The sequence below is a fragment of the Hylobates moloch genome, unplaced genomic scaffold, assembly GCF_009828535.3.
Source record: "Hylobates moloch isolate HMO894 unplaced genomic scaffold, HMol_V3 SCAFFOLD_14, whole genome shotgun sequence".
NCBI lineage: Eukaryota > Metazoa > Chordata > Mammalia > Primates > Hylobatidae > Hylobates > Hylobates moloch.
This window is the reverse complement of record NW_026652289.1, coordinates 100,995,738-101,009,687: the sequence shown is the minus strand read 5'-3', so window position 1 is coordinate 101,009,687 and position 13,950 is coordinate 100,995,738. Positions and strand designations below refer to the sequence as shown.

The window sequence follows — 13,950 nt, the reverse complement described above, 5'->3', positions numbered from 1 at the left end:
TCCTACTGCCTCAACCTCCCGAGTAGCTGGCACTACAGGCGCTCACCATCATGCCCTGCTAATTTTTGTTTATTTTTAGTAGAGTCGGGGTTTCACCATGTTGGCCAGGCTGGTCTCTAACTCCTGGCCTCAAGTGGTCCACCCACCTTGGCCTCCCAAAGTACTGGGATTACAGGTGTGAGCCACCTGATGCCCGGCCTATCTCTTTATATTCTCTTTTTCTTCTTGAATGGGCTTTGGTAGTTTGTGTCTTTCGTGTGTCTGTCCTTCATCTAAATTGTTAAATATATTAGTTTGTGGTTGTTCATAATATTCCCTTATTATCCTTTTAGTATCTGTAGATATCTATATTGATATCATCTCTCTGACTCCTGATATTTATTGGTAATTTGTGTCCACACTCTTTTTTCTGGTCAATTTAGAAATTTATCAATTTTATTAATTTTTGCAGGGTAGCTTTCAGTTTCCTTTTTCTTTCCCCGCCTCCTTATTTTTTTATTTATTTATTTTTTTGAGACAGAGTCTTGCTCTGTCACCCAGGCTGAAGTGCAGTGGCGTGATCACAGCTCACTGCAGCCTCGGTCTTTGGGGCTCAGGTGATCCTCCCACCTCAGCTTCCCAAGTAGCTGGGAACACAGGTGTGCACCATTCCATCCAGCTAGTTTAAAATTTTTTAGTAGAGATAGGGTCTCGCTATGTTGCCCATACTGGTCTCGAACTCCTGGGCTCAAGGGATCCTCCTGCCTTGGCCGCCCAAAATGCTGGGATTACAGGCGTCAGCCACCTTTCCTTTAGCTTCATTGATTGTGTCTCTGGTTTTTCTGTTTTTGATTTTATTTCTTTGATTTCTTCTCTGATATTTATTAATTCTTTTTTTGCTTATTTTGGGTTTAATTTGCTTTCTGTATGACTTAAATCCTATTATGTTTATTGTGACTTGTTTTGTGGCACAAAATATTGTTTATCTTGATAAAATATCCCATGTGCACTTGAAAAGAATGTGTATTTTGCTGTTGTTTAGTGGACTTGTCTATACAAGTCAATTAGGTCATCTTGGTTGATAATGTTTGGAAAATCTGTATCATTACTGATTTTCTGCTGACTTGATCTATGAATTATCGAGAGGGGGTATTGAAATATTTTATTAGAATTGTGGATTTTCTGTTTCTCCTTCTAGTTCTATTAATGTTTGTCTCATGTAAATTGAAGCTCTTGTATTAATTAGGTGAATAATGTTTTTAGAATGTCATATCCTTTTGGTTAATTCACCCCTTTATCATTATGAAATGACATTTTAAACTCTCTAGTAGCAATGTTTGCTCTGAAATCTAGTTTGTTGGTCATTAATATACCCATTTATTCTTTCTTTTGTTAAAGTTAACGTTTTTTTTCATTTTTAAACTTAACCTATTGGTGTTTTTCATATTTAAAGTATATTTTTTATAGATAGCATATTATTGCCTTGCTTTTTTATCCAATCCGATAACGTCTGTCTTTTAATTAGGTGTATTTGGACCATTTACATTTTTTTCTTCTATTTACTTATCTTTAATTGACAAATAAAAATTGTATATATTTATGGTGAAAAACTTGATGTTTTGAAACATGTATACATTGTGGAGTGACTAAATCAAGCTTATTAACATATGCATTATTTCACAGTTATCTTTTTAAAATTTTTATTTTTTAAAAAACTTTTGTGGATACATGACAGGTGTATATATTTATGTGCCACATGAGATGTTTTGATACAGGCATGCAATGTATTACACATCATGGAAAATGGGGTATCCATCCCTCAAGTATTTATCCTTTGTGTTTCAAACAATCCAATAATACTCTTTTAGTTATTTTTAAACGTACAATTAAATTGTTTTGATTATAGTCAGTATGTTGTTCTATCAAGTATTAGGTCTTATTCATTCTTTCTAACTATTTTTTTTGTACCCATTAACCATACCCACTTCCCCAGCATACCTCACTACCCTTGCCACCCTCTGGTAACCATTCTTGTATTCTCTAACTTCATGAGTTCAATTATTTTTATTTTTAGGTCCCACACGTAAGTGAGAATATGTGATGTTTGTCTTTCTGTGCTGGCTTATTTCACTTAACATAATGCCCTCCAGTCCCATCCATGCAGTTGCAAATGACAGGATCTCATTCTTTTTTATGGCCGAATAGTACTCCATTGTGTATAGGTACCACATTTTCTTTATCCATTCATCTATTGATGGACACTTAGGTTACTTCCAAATCTCGGCTACTGTGAACAGAGCTGCAGCAAACCTGAGAGTGAAGAAATATACTGACTTCCTTTCTTTGGGGTGTATACCCAGCAGTGGGATTGCTGGATTATATGGTAGCTCTCTTTTTAGTTTTTTGAGGAACTTTTAAACTGTTCTCCATAGTTGTTGTATTAACTTACGTTCCTACCACCAGTGTATGAAGGTTCCCTTTTCTTCACATCCTCTCCAGCATTTGTTATTGCCTGACTTTTAAATAAAAGCCATTTCAACTAGGGTGAGATGATATCTTATTGTGTTTTTTTAAACCTTTCCTATGGTGCTGATCACTGTAGTTTTTATTTGCATCTCCCTGATGATCAGTGATGTTGAGCACCTTTACATATGCTTGTTTACCATTTGTGTGTCTTTTTTGGGTAGTAGGAACTTAAAACCTACTCTCTTAGCAATCTTCAAGTATACAATATGTTGTTATTAAATACAGTCACCACATTCTACAATAGATCTCTTTAACCTGTTCCTCCTAACTGAAATTTTGTATCCTTTCATCAGCATTTTCCCAATATCAACCTTCAACCCTCATTCCCTAGTAACTACCATTTTAATCTCTGCTTCTATGAGTTCAGACTTTTTTAGATTCTACATATAAGTGAGATCATACAATAATTGTCTTTCTGTGCTTTGTTTATTTCACTTAACATAATGATAACGTCCTCTAGTTTTATCCATGTTGTTGCAATTGACAAGATTTGCTTCTTTTTTTTAGGCTGAATTTCTTTAACCATTTATCCATTGAGGGACACTTAGACTGATTTCTTTTTTTTTTCATTTGATACGGAGTCTCGCTCTGTTGCCCAGGCTGGAGTGCAGAGGCATGATCTCGGCTCAATGCAACCTCCGACTCCCAGGTTCAAACAATTCTCCCATCTCAGCCTCCCGACTGGCTGGGATTACAGGTGCATGCCACCATGCCTGGCTAATTTTTGTATCTTTAATAGAGACGGGGTTTCACCATGTTGGCCAGGCTTGTCTTGAACTCTTGACCTCAAGTGATCTGCCTGCTTCTGCCTCTCAAAATGCTGGGATTACAGACGTGAGCCACCACGCCTGGCTCCCTAGATTGATTTCATGTCTTGGCTATATTTTGAATAATGCTGCAATGAATATGGGAGTGCCAATATCTCTTTGACATACTGATTGCATTTCCTTTGGATATATACACAGCAGTGGGATTGGATCATACTGGAGTTATATTTTTAATTTTTTGAGGAACCGTTATACTGTTTTCCATAACAACTATACTAATTTATGTTCCCACAAACAGGGCACAAGTGTTTCCTTTTTCTTTTCTCTATATCCTTACCAAGACTTGCTATGTTTTCTCTTTTTTGATAATAGTTATTCTAACAAGTGTGAGGTAATATAAATATCTCATTGTAGTTTTTTGTTTGTTTGTTTTTGAGACTGAGTTGGGCTTTGTTGCTCAGGCTGGAGTGCAATGGTGCGATCTCAGCTCACTGCAACCTCTGCCTCCTGGGTTCAAGTGATTCTCCTGCCTCAGCCTTCTGAGTAGATGGCATTACAGGTGCGTGCCACCACGCCCGGCTAATTTTTTGTATTTTTAGTAGAGACGGGGTTTCACCGTGTTAGCCAGGATGGTCTCAATCTCCTGATCTTGTGATCCTCCCACCTCGGCCTCCCAAAGTGCTGGGATTACAGGTGTGAGCCACTACACCCGGCCCTGTTGTTCATTCTTTTATCTTTCTGTTTCATCTCATTTAATCACCACAATAACCCGACAAGACAGGAACTATTATTATCCCCATTTTTCTTTTTCTTTTTTATGGCAGGAGGGAATGAAGTTTCACTCTTGTCACCTAGGCTGGAGTGCAATGGTGCAATCTGGGCTCACTGCAACCTCCGCCTCCTGTGTTCAAGTGATTCTCCTGCCTCAGCCTCCCAAGTAGCTGGGATTACAGGCATGCACCACCACGCCCAGCTAATTTTTGTGTTTTTAGTGTTTTAGAGATGGGATTTCATCATGTTGGCCAGGCTGGTCTTGAATTCCTGACCTCAGGCGATCAGCCCACCTTGGCCTCCCAAAGTGTTGGGATTACAGGTGTGAACCACCATGCCCAACTTCATTATAGTTTTAATTCACATTCCCTGATGATGAGTGGGTTGACTATTTTTCCATGTACCTGTTGTCCATTTGTATGTCTTCTTTTGAGAAATGTCTATTTAGGTTCTTTGCTCATTTTAAAATCAGGTTGTCTTCTTGCTATTGACTTGAGTTCCTTATATATTTTTGATAATGACCCCTTATCAGAAGTGTTGTTTGCACATATTTTCTCCCACTCTGTAGGTCATCTTTTTACTCTGTTGATTGTTTCTTTTGCTGTGCAGAGGCTTTTTAGTTTGATGCAATTCTGTTAGGTTTTCCAGTATGACTGGGGGAATAGTGTATTATGTATTCTTCTGTGTCTGGTCTGCTCTTCTCTCCACTCAACATTGTATCTGTAAGATTTATTTGTGTTGTTTCATGTATCAGTAGTTTGTTACTTATTGATTGATGTTTAACATTCCAATATGCAAACAAACTACATTTATTTACCAATTTTATTATTGATGGACGTTTAGATTGTTTGGGGTTACTATGAATAAAATTGCCATGGACATTTATGTAAGAGTGGTTTGATAGGTGTATGACAGCACTGTGCTCTAGATGCTGTGAGAGCACAGATGACTGTTTCTGAGGATAGTGAAGCTTGATCTGAGTTTTTAGGGGTGTAAGAGATGACTGATGGGAAAGCAAAGGAGAGGTTTCTAGACAGGAGGAAGAGTCATCAGCAAAAAGGAAGAGAATCAGGAATAAATTATAGGAAAGGAGGCAGAGAAGAGACCAAAGTGGTAGGTGGGCATCATTATGATGAATTAAAGGGTTCAAACTTCACCCCAAGGAATTTCAAGCATGGTAAGATTTTCTTTCAATAAAAGTATCTCTGATCACAGCGTGGAAAATGGATTGGAGAAGGGTGGAACTGGAGACTGGGAGACCTGTTAGGAAGTTTTGGTGAGGGGCTTGCCAAAACAGAAAACAAAACATTATGTTATAAAGTTAGAACAGTTAAGTCACCATGGTACTCTACCAAAAAAAAAAAAGATAGATTTGAATGTAAAATTTGTGTATAATGAAAATAACACAATGCTACTGAACAAATAATAAAGTGGGGAGAAAATATTTCAAAATATATAGTAGACACATGGTAACTGTATTAACAATTCCCTAAGATAAATAAGAAAAGGGCAAAAAAATCTAATAGGAAAATAGGTAAGGAACGTAAAGGGGCAATTTACAGATGAAATACAAATGGCCAATTATGAGAAAATGTTAAACTACTGCCTAAGTGATTAAGTCTAAAATTAAAATAATGAGAAAAATTTATATTTCACAGTAGCAAAAGGTAAAAATATTTATGATAACAAATGCTGGCTTGAGAATAGGGAAACACGTGTTAAAAATGTAACACGACTGTGGTGGCTCACGCCTGTAATCCCAGCACTTTGGGAGGCCGAGGCAGGGGGATCACCTGAGATCAGGAGTTCAAGACCAGCCTGGCCAATGTGGTGAAACCCCGTCTCTACTAAAAATACAAAAATTAGCCAGACATGGTGGCGGGTGCCTGTAATCCCGGCTACTTGGGAGGCTGAGGCAGAAGAATTGCTTGAACCCGGGAGGTGGAGGTTGCGGTGAACCAAGATCACACCATTGCACTCCAGCCTGGGCAACAGGAGTGAAACTCTGTCTCATATTAAAAAAAAAAAAAAGTAAATTGGTGCAATCATTTGGAAAGCAATTGGCACATATCTTTTGACCTTGAATATATTATGGGAAATATTTGAAATATTTGCACAGAAATTTTCCCAGAAATATTTTCACTATAAAACAAAGGTATACTTCCAATGTTATTCATTTGAATGGTGCCTATAATAGTAAAAACATGGGATACTCTAAGTAGGAGTTTGATAAGCTGTGTTACATCTACATGGTGGAACACTCTTCCTATATATTTTTCAAAATTAAGCATATATATAAATATATATATATATATTTCAAGAATAGAAAGGTATTGACAGTATGCTATTGGTGAAAAAGGTCAAGTTCTAGAAAATAATGGAAGGTATGATGTTATTTTTACAAACATTTGTTAAATCTAGTGTTATGTCAGAAACCATTAACTAGTGATCCAGAAAAGAACAAGATAGAAAAAGTTCTGGCAATTGTGGAGTTGAAAAAATGTCAACAGGTTAAAAATCGTTAACCCCTGGGGAATGAGAATGACAGCAGTGGGAGGGGGAAAGGATGTTTACTTTTTTCTTTATTCACATATTTGGACTATTACATTTTTGTCAATAAGCAGCTTTTGCTTTTGTAATTTAAAAACTAAGCCTTAAAAAGTCAGTTATACTATTTTTTATCAAATATTTAAAGCAATGGTAAAACCAATTAACATTCTTGAAAGTGTGAAGAAATGGATGCTCTTATACTGTGTTTTAGAGAGCTTTCATTTGCATATACATTTTGGATTGCAACTTGGTAATATGTATTTTTTAAAACCTTAAAAATTTGCTTTGATACAAAAATTTTCTAGGAATTTATCTTGGGGAAAGATTTAAAAGTATGAAAAAATCTACAAATATGTTCATTGCAGCTTTCTGTATAACAGTGTAAAATTAGCAACAACTTAAATATCCTTCAACATGGGATTGCTTAATTAAATCATGGTACAAATGTAAAATTTAAAATGACTGTTGGCAGCACGTTGGTTGCCACCCTAACAGTCATTTTCCTTTTCTCCCTTGCTAACGGAATTGCCATTTTTTGAAGATATTGAGTGGCAAGATGATCAAGGAAGATGGGTGCAGTGCAGGTAGTGAATTGTGATTAATGATGGTAACCTTACACCTATGTATTTGGTTTAGGAGTTGACAGATGGTCTATGTCCGGTCAGTGAAACATCAAAGTAGTTATCTGTGTTTTTTGGAAGTACACATTATATTAAGAGATGTATGAAGAGAAAACTGTTTATTTTCACCTTCTTTGGATATTTTGTGTGAAGATGTAAGAATGTGGTGCTTGGAGCTATGTAGCTGTCTGAGGCTCGGAGAGAAAGCCATGAGAGTCACAGAGAAACCACCCAAAGCCTTTACTGTTGAATGGTCATGACCAATTTTGAAACGAATGCCAGACTTTTTAATTATTAATGTTTCTTTTAGTTGAGCATCAACATTGCTTACAAGTAAAATTGACCTTATTGATAAAGCTCTATAGGCAGTGAAAAGAGGTACAACTCTGGAATTAGCTTAGGTTGAAATCCTGGGTAGCTCTTACTAGTGCTACTCACCATTACACCATGAACTATTTACTTAAATTATCAAAGCCTTAGTTTTCCCATCTGTAAAATGGGAATAATATAGTTTCTGTCTTATAAGTTTTTAATGTCAGTGACAAATATACATATATACAGAGTTTAGCAGAGTGACTTTAGTAAAGCTCAGTATTAGCTATTGTTAATAAAGTAACAATATTAATCTATACTTATATGAGAGAGTATGCATGTAATATTAAGTGATGAAAGCACCATTATGTATAGTAGTTACCATTTTATAAAAATAAATATATATCCCTAGAAAAATTCTAGAAATGAATAGCAATTATGGTATTATTAATAACAATGCTTATCTTCGGGTATTAGGATTACTGATACTTTTAATTCTGTTCTTTTTATTTTTCTAAGTGTTCTGGAATTTTAATAAGTAAGCATATATTCTACATATACATGTACATACACACAAATATACATATATATTTTTTAAAGTAGTTAAATTTGGTGGGTGGTATGAAGAGGCAGAAAGAATGGAAAAACCTGCAGAGAATATTGAGAAGGAGTGAGGAAAAGGGAGTGAGTACAGCTGCAGAAGCAAAGGGAGGAACCGATTTTAAGAAAAGGGTAGTCAACGTTATGGAGAGTGACACGTCAGATAAAGACTGAAAAGCATTCACTGAATTTCATCTTATGGAGACCAGTGGCCACCTTAGAAAGAACTATGTCAACTAAGAAACTAGAGTGCAGTGAGAATGAGAAGTAAACGCTCAACTAAGAAATGGGTTGAAAAGCGACTAAATGGCAAAAGTAAATGTATATTAATCTTTCAATAAGCTGGACTGTGAAGAAGAAAGAGAGGGAGTGTTTCAGGAAGAATCCAGCAAAGAAGAGATTTAAGCTACAGAATGGGAGAGAGAGTAGTTAGGGCAGGGGTCCCAAAGAGGCAGAAGAAAATGATATCCAGTTGTACTTGTGTGGGAAAAAATTCTTTCCGCGAGAATTTTCATCACTTCATTTAGTGGTGTTTTTCACTCCCTTAATGGTATATTTTGATGGACAGAATTTCATAATTTTAATGTAATAAAAATATTTTTCATTATTGTCAGTGATTTTATGTCTTATTGTAAAAATAATTTCTTATCCCAAGGTCATAAAGATGTTCGTCTATATTCTCTTCTAAAAATGTTTAAAATTTGCATTTAAGTCCATAGTTCATCTTCAATTGATTTTTGTGTATGGCATGAGGTAGACATCTTATTTCATTAAAAAACAATAGAAAGCCAATTATCCCAGGCTCGTTACCTTTATCCATTGTTATTTTGTGGTACCTCTGTCATGCACAATAGTGATTTCTGAGAGCTAAGTGTTAGCATCTCTCCCCAACTCTGCATTCAGTAAAGTCATATTGGTACCTTGAAAGCAAGCAAGTTTTAGTATTTACACATGGAAATCAGCAGGCAACTACAAACAAGGCTGTTTTGGCTGGGGAGCTGGCTTGTTCATGATGAATGGCTTTTGCAAAAAGAATCTAGATTCTAGAATCTAGACGCTAGATTTGAATTGCTAATATTTTGGTAGATTTAGCATAGATTGTTGCATCTATGTTCGTGAGTGAGATTAATCTGAAATTTTTTTTTCTTGTAATACTTTTGCTTGGCTTTTGAATGGAAATTGCGCTATCATTGTAAATTAACTGGGAATTGCTTTCTTTCTTTCTATTCTCTGGAAAAATTTGATTAAAATTGAAATTAACTCTTTCCAGTAGAACTTACTGGTAAAGTCATTTTGGGCCTACTATGGTGTGTGTGCGTGTGTGTGTCTGTGTGTGTGAGTGTGTGTGCATGCATGCATATGCCTGTGAAAAGATTTAGGGTACTGATACAATTTCTTTTTCTTTTTTTTTGATACAGAGTCTCATTCTGTCGCCCAGGCTGGAGTGCAGAGGCGCCATCTCGGCTCACTGCAACCTCCGCCTTCTGGGTTCAAGTGATTCTCGTGCCTCAGCCTCCCAAGTAGCTGGGACTATAGACCCCCGCCACCACGCCTGGCTAATTTTTGTATTTTTAGTAGATATGAGGTTTTGCCTTGTTGGCCAGGCTGGTCTCGAACTACTGACCTCAAGTGATCCACCTGCCTCAGCGGTGCCAGGATTACAGTGAGCCACAGTGCCTGGCCAACAATTTCAATATTGGTTTTAAGACCATTCATGTTTTCCTATTTTGATTTCTTTTTTTTTTCTGGTTTTTTTTTTTTTTTTTTGGAGTCCATTTTCTAAGAAGTTGTCCTTCTTACTCAAGTTATCAAATTTATTGGCATAAAGATTTTCTTAACATTCATGTGTTAGCTTTTTAATTATGCTTGATCTGTACTTTTTAAAATTTTTTCAATATTTTAATATGTGCCTCCCTTTTTATTGATCAACTTTGCCAGAGGTTTGCTAATTTTGGTTGGCGTTTCAAAAACAACCTTTTTCTTTGTTGATGCTCTTTGGTGTGTATTTGTTTTCCATTTCTTTAATTTATATTTTGGTTATTTTCTTACTTTTAATATCTTGTTCTGTTGCCTGTTTTCTAATGTTAAAAGTCTGGCCGGATACAGTGGCTCACTGCACAGTGGCTCGCTGCCACACCTAACTTTTAACATTAGAAAAAGAGCATTTTTGGAGGCCAAGTTGAGAGGATAGTTTGAGGCCAGGAGTTTGAGATCACCCTGGCCAACATAGTGAGACCCCTGTCTGTACAAAATAAATAAAATTAAGTCTTATTAATTTTTACCTTTTCTTTTTTCTAAAGTTTGGCTATATATTTTCTCCTAGTACTACAAGTTTTGATCTCTACTATTTTTGTTATAACTTAGGTCAATTTTTAAAACTTCCATCATATTTTTCTTTATTCCATGAATAATTGCTAAATACATAACTTTTTGAATATTTTCAAAATTTATTTATTGTGACTAGTATTATAGTCATAATATGCTCTATATAACACTGATGCATCAAAATTTATCAAGACTTGCTTTATCTCCTAACACATGGTCCATTTTCATACGCACTACGAGTGTATTTAAAAGGTTGCAGTTTTTGCAGTTGCTGGGTACAATGTTCTATATATTTCTATTAAATGAAACTGTTCATATATTCCTTATCCTTACCAAGTTTTAAAAATCTGCTTTACCTGTTAATTATTAAGAGAGTTTCTTAAAAGCTCTCATCTTGATGGTAGATTTGTCAATTTCTCCTTGTGATTTTGTCAATTTTTGATTTATACTAAAGGTAAGTTACTATTTGAATAAGTTTTTCTCAACATTTTATTGACTTCCACGTGAAACTGACTTCTACATTAAACTTGAATAGTTCAGTGAACATTTATACATCTTTTGCCTAGATTTATGAACCACTAACGTTTGCCACATTGCTTTCTCTATTTCTATATGTGTATGGATGAATATATATGTATATATTTTTTAACATAGAGGTGAAATTGACATAAAATTAACAATTTAGAGTGCAAAATTCAGTGGCATTTAGAACATTCACAATGTTGTGCAACCACCACCTCTATTTCTAAAACATTTTCATCACCTCAGGAAAAGCCTTGTATCTATTGAGCAGTCACTTCCCACTCCCCCAACCAGCTCTTGAGAACCACCAATCAATATGTCACTATGGATTTACCTATTCTAGACTGTTCATGTAATATGGGATCTTTTTATTTGGCTTCTTCATTTAGCATAATCTTTTGAAGTTCAAGAACGTTGTAGCATGTATCAGTACTTCATCTCTTTTTATGGCTGAGTAATATTCCATTATATGTATGTACATTTTGTTTATGTGTTCATCTGTTAATGGACATTTGGACCATTTCTGTTAATACCTTTTGGCTATTGTGAATAATGTTGCTATAAACATTTGTGTAAAAGCATCTGTTTGACCTTCTGTTTTCAAATCTTTTGGGTATATAGTTAGGAGTGGAATTGCTGGTCATATGGTAATTATATGTTTAACTTTTTGAAAAATACCCTATCTGTTTCTACAGTGGGTGCATCATTTTACATTCCCACTAGCAATTTGTGAGAGTTCTAATTTCTCCACATCTTACCAATACTTGTTATTTTCCAGTGATGACAATGATGATTATTACTATTATGGCTGACCTAGTGGGTATGAAGTGGTATCTCATTGTGGGTTTGATTTGCGTTTCTCTAGTGACTAATGATGCAGAACAGTTTTTCATGTGCTTGTTGACAATTTGTGTAGTCTTTTTCGGAGAAATAGCTATCAAGAACTTTGCTCATTTTAAAATTGGGTTGTCTTTTTGTTATTGAGTTGTTAAAGTTCTTTAAATGTATTCTGGACAGTGAACTCTTTTTTTATTTTTGACAGAGTCTCGCTCTGCCACCCAGGCTGGAGTACAGGGGCACGATCTTGGCTCACTGCAACCTCCACCTCCCGGGTTCAAGCAATTCTCCTGCCTCGCCTCTCGAGTAGCTGGGATTAGAGACATGCACCACCACGCCCGGCTAATTTTTAGTAGAGACAGGGTTTCACCATCTCTACTACATATTGGCCAGGCTGGTCTCAAACTCCTGACCTTGTGATCTACTGGCCTTGGCCTCCCAAAGTGCTGGGATTACAGGCGTGAGCCACGCGCCTGGCCTCTGGACACTAGACTCTTATCACATATATGATTTGCAAGTATTTTCTCCATTGTATTGTAATAATGGCCTTTGATGTACAAACATTTTTCATTTTGATAAAATCAAATTTATCTATTTTGTTGTCTGTTGCTTATGCTTTTGATAGCATATCTGAGAATCCACTGTCCAAGGACATGAAAAATTACCCCTATGTTTTCCTCTAAGAGTTTTATAGTTTTCACTCTTACATTTAGGTCTTTGATCCGTTTTGAGTTAATTTTTCTATGTGCTGTGATGTAAGGGGTCCCTCTTTATTCTTTTGCATGTGATATTCAGTTGTCTCAGTACCATTTGTTAAAGAGACTATTCATTCCCCATTGAATGGTCTTGGCATCCTTGTTGAAAACCAATTGGCCATAGATGTATGGATTTACTTATGGACTCAAGTTTTACTCCATGGATCTACAGGTTTATCCTTATGCCAGTATCACATTGTTTTGATTACTTTAGATTTGTGTAAGTTTTAAACCAGGAAGTGTGTGACTTCCAGCTTTGTTATTCTTTTTTCTTTTTGAGACAGAGTCTCGCTTCATTGCCCAGGCTCAAGTGCAGTGGCACGATCTCGGCTCACTGCAACCTCCACCTCCTGGGTTCAAGTGATTCTCCTGCTTCAGCCTCCCCAGTAGCTGGGATTATAGGTGCCTGCCACCAGGCTGGCTAATTTTTGTATTTTAGTAGGGACGGGTTTTCACCATGTTGGCCAGGCTAGTCTCAAACCCCTAACCTCAAGCGATCCACTTGCCTTGGCCTCCCAAAGTGCTTGGATTACAGGCCTGAGCCACCACGCCCGGCCTGTTATTCTTTTTCAAGTTTGTTTTGGCCCCTTGTAGCTATATGAATTCGAGGATTGGCTTTTACATTTTTGTGAAAGGGCCATTGGAATTTGGACAGGAATTATGTTATCTCTGTAGATTTGGATAGTATTGCCATCTTTAGTTTTCCAATCCACCAACACAAGGTGTGTTTCTATTTATTTAGCTCCTCTTTAATTTCTTTCAGCAATGTTTCAGTGTAGATGTCTTTCACTTCCTTGATTAAATTTATTATGAGTTATTTTTGTCTTTTGGATGTTATTATAGTGGAATTGTATTCTTAATTTCTTTTTCAGATTGTTTACTGCTTGTGTATAGCAACACAACTGATTTTTGAGTATTGTATTACACCTGAAATTTGGTGTAATTGGACAAAGAAAATATGGTATATGTATACCATGGAATACTACTCAGCCATTAAGAAAAAGAATGAAATCATGTTTTTTGCAGCAACATGGTTGGAACTGGAGGCCGTTATCTTCAGTGAAATAACTCTGAAATGGGAAGTCAAATACCACATGTTCTCACCTATAAGTGGGAGCCAAACAATGTGTACACATGGACATGGAATGTGGAACAATAGACACTGGAGACTTGGAAAAGTGGGAGGGTTCGAGGGGGTTGAGGAGTGAGAAACTACCTTTTGGGCACAATTGTAGACTATCTGGGTGATGGGGACACTGAAAGCCCAGAGTTCACCACTGCATGATACGTTCATGCAACAAAACTGCACTTGTACCCCCTAAATCTATGAAAATAAAAAAAAAATAGTTTTCTAAAAGAAATTTTAAAGACACCTGGTTTAAGCAA

The 13,950-nt window shown here is 36.2% G+C and overlaps 1 protein-coding gene across 1 annotated transcript in view; it reads left to right on the top strand.

Moving 5' to 3' along the window:
- MNS1 (meiosis specific nuclear structural 1) overlaps positions 1-13,950 on the top strand; it is a 433,362-nt gene that overhangs the window by 21,211 nt on the left and 398,201 nt on the right. The window lies entirely within an intron of this gene.